A 3,672-nucleotide genomic window follows, 5' to 3' on the forward strand; every position below is an offset into this window, starting at 1 on the left:
ATCAGCACGTACGAACCACTTTATAATTATAGAAATTTTAATTTCTTGCTTCTTTTATGGACCGAAAAAAATATTTATGGCCATGAATAAACACTGGCAACTTTTCAGCTTTTTTCCTTTTGTTTTTATTTCCTGTAAATATTTTGTGGCACATGTTTGCAGCCTAGAGAACTTTCGGGAGAGTTAAGCTGAAGATCGGCCTATATGGGCCCTATATTTCCAAATTTAAGACAAAAATGAGGGAGTGATTTTTGGCAAAAAAAAAAAAAAAAAAAGAATATGACTGCCGTGTCAGATCACATATGTAAATAACAGTGTAGCCGCGCGGTGATGGCTAAATATCCCAAATTTTTTTATAAGGATTTTTAAATAAAATGCTTTGTTTCTGAAATGAGGCTTTGGTTTATATAAGTGTCCTATTCGATTTGATCTTCTTTGAATAAACATCGCCAAACATCCTAATGAAAGACGAGGAGCCAAACGCTATATTGTTGCACAGAATGGAGCTGGACTATGGGAATAAATCTCCAAGCGCACTTCAGTCTTTTCTTTGTAGGCAAATTTAATCCGGAGAATATTTTTTGCTGAACCCGAACACCTCACCAATAAAAAGCCTAAAGTCACTTGTGAAATGGGACTAAAATCCACTCACTTAATATAAGAGGGCTTCTCCACATAAGAAGCTTTTGAGTCAAAAGCTCTCCTTTTTGTCAGCATCCCCAACCACTCCCGGCCTTGGGTGTAAAGTGGTAGACTGAGGAGGGGGGGAAAAAATCGTTTAATGCAATAAATGTTTTGTTATCTTGTTAAGCGCTAAACTGCAAATAGAGCAGGAATAATCAATGACTCACCAGCCTTCTTTGTTTAACCACGGCCAACGGTCAACTAAAATACGCACAGCTCAGAGGCTCCACCGCCCTAATAAACTTATTTTATAAACCAGCATATGACGTTTAGCAGTGATATTCCGCATTAAGATACACTTTACTCTATTATTCTTTAAGGTGGAACCAAAATAGGCACAAATGACTCCCCAGTGATCCGCAGAGCGCACTGCGGATTATCAGACTCCAGTCAATATCTTGGGTAAATATGATAACCTAGTAGAAAAATCTATGCATTTGTTTGTCCCGGGACAAAAAAATCTCACAACAGATGTTAGAGTCGCCCCCTATCATCACTGAACAAACAGCTAAATTGGACAGATTTGCTAATTATTTACAGAATTGAGTCTCAAGGGGCTACTGCTTTTGTGGGCGACAGAGACTCAATTTGTCCCAGACAGAAAGGTTTTGTGTTTCACCACTGGTTGAGCTTGTAGGTCAAATAACTCGACAATTTGCTTGTAGTTTTCGTTTTGTGTTTTTATTTTGTCGGGGAGGGGGGGAAAAAACCGGGGAGAAATAAGCAGCGCTGCTTACATCTTGTCAGTAATCGCTTATTCCACCGTTGTTATGGGGAACCGATGCGAGGAGAAATAATATGAGACGCAGTGCGTGTTATGGGAATTATAAAGTGAACTGATAAAAAAAGGCGGTGATAAAGGATTGGTTCTCTGTGATTGGATTTTAGTTGACCCTGGCTGATATTCTGGCTGCTTTCAAATAAAACGTAAAGAGAATTGAACTAGTTTAAGACAGTAATAACATTCAAAAAGTCATTCGTAGAGGAAAGATGTTGACTTTTGCGTGGCTCAGGCTCCTTGCCCTTAGATTTTGCCTCTCTGCTCAGGCAGTTTTGTGACTCTATCATTGCATAATACAGTACACGACACAACACAGAGACAAAAGCCCAGGCCTGGTTTTATTGGATGTTATAGAGGCGTGCATGTTAACGAGCAGCAGGAGTGGGGATGTAGACAGTGCAGATAGAGAGACTGACAGAGTTTCTTGGTGCTGTTCAGAGTCAGGGAGATGTATCCTTGGTCTTTTTGTCCTGCCTGTCACTTGGTGCCATTGTGATCTTTGCTGCACACGTTGTATCCCATATGGGCAGCTGGGCTCGGACAAGGAGAAAAGGATCTCTGACAAAACCCAAATTGTATCAAGCTTTCAAATAAAGCATTGTTGTCTCTGAAAGAAAAACGAATTAAAAATTCGTGCTATATCTATTCTGGTCAAAAAAAGAAGCTCCATTCACAGATAACAGGGAGTCCTTCTTCCTTGATAGAGCTATGCCAACAACAGCCTTCTCATTTCTCTTTTCCCTCTATCCCCCCCATTCTCCAAAGTGAAAGGCTGATTATTGTCTGTCCCAAAAAGTGGCTCGTCACAGCGCAAAAACTATTTTTAATACCAGACAGTGTTCTTCCTTGTTTGCTTTGAGTCCCGCTGCTGTGCGTAGGCCTGTTTCTAAAATAGACACATGGAAAAATATTTAACACGATTTCCCCACTTCATAGTCCGTTTTAAGGACTTCCGTGTCAGGTGCAACACTAAGCCACACATCTCCTGATATGCACCAATTTAAGATCCTGTCCTGGACTTGCCTCCAAAAAAAAAAAAAAAAAATTTACGCCAACATACAAGTGCAAGTGTGCCAGCGCTTTTCATGCTGGTAGCAATTATAGAAATATGCAAATAGTACGATTGATTAAGTGGTAAATTTTGAATCTGCATTTACATTTTAATTTTACTGTGAATCCGATGATCTGGAAGTGATGCTGTAAGATGCAGAATGTTGTTTTTTTTCATGGGAAAAAACTATTGATACAGGCAGGTGTTAAAGTAGATTAATGCGCCAAAACCTAGTGCCGCTAAAATACTAGAAATTACCGCATGGACATGGTTCTTGTATTTAAATTATATCTTTTATAATGCATTTATTTATAATATTTTATTACACATTTGATTATATTTTGTCAGGACCCGTAAAAACTTGATATAAACATATTGAGAATATTTCGTCTCCAAATTTATTAGTTTCAACACATTTTTAGGTCAAACCAAATAATTTATTTGTGCGTCCACTTATGTTATGTTGTGTTTTTTTCCCCCCAAATTGACTCAAACTATAAATGTCCCTCATGCAAAAGCCTTTATGATAAACTTTAACGTTGAACAATATTCGCTTTGCACCCCTGTTTTGTCATTAACGCACCAGAAAATTACACCAACCCTCCACCAGCTCAGCAACAGGATCAGATTTATCGGAAATTGCTTTTGGCTGCTTGGAGGGATAAAGCAGGCGACATTAAAACAAGCATCTCGGCGTGCAGCATAGTTCAACCTGCGTGGATAACACTATTATATACCTTGGAATACAATACTTGAGGAAATATGCACTTGGGACACCATGGATCTTCGTCATCCTGCCCATTTGAACCTCGACATGAATCATTTTTCTATCATGCACATCGCCAAATAAACGAGGATTTCAAAGCTATAATAAGCGGTGCTTTTCATTTAAAGGAAGCTATCTGAGTTTTATTGCCTTAAAGGAGATCCAGATTAGATTCGCCACAGTGCCGATATTAAAGAGAGAGGGAGTGATGGAGGGAGGGAGAGGCAGAGCAGAGATGTCACTGTAGACGGAGAGGAGGAGAATTGTTGCGCCGAGCTGCCACAAGATGGAAGCAGAGGTCTTTAGTTGGCGAGATGTGATGCAGCTTTTACCTGGAAATGTCGAAACAATCCAACTTCATCCACCACTAGAAATTACTGCGACAAAATT

General features: G+C 39.4%; 1 protein-coding gene across 2 annotated transcripts in view; it reads left to right on the forward strand.

Moving 5' to 3' along the window:
• The window catches only part of nkx2.2a (NK2 homeobox 2a), a 7,592-nt gene extending 7,579 nt beyond the window's left edge, over nucleotides 1–13 (forward strand). For both annotated transcript variants that reach the window (XM_042388923.1, XM_042388922.1), the window contains exon 3: nucleotides 1–13. This exon is cut by the window's left edge. The gene's annotated coding sequence lies outside the window, so the exon portion shown is untranslated.
• Nucleotides 14–3,672: the final 3,659 nt, after the last annotated feature.

The sequence above is a fragment of the Thunnus maccoyii genome, chromosome 16 (assembly GCF_910596095.1).
Source record: "Thunnus maccoyii chromosome 16, fThuMac1.1, whole genome shotgun sequence".
In the NCBI taxonomy this organism is placed as follows: domain Eukaryota; kingdom Metazoa; phylum Chordata; class Actinopteri; order Scombriformes; family Scombridae; genus Thunnus; species Thunnus maccoyii.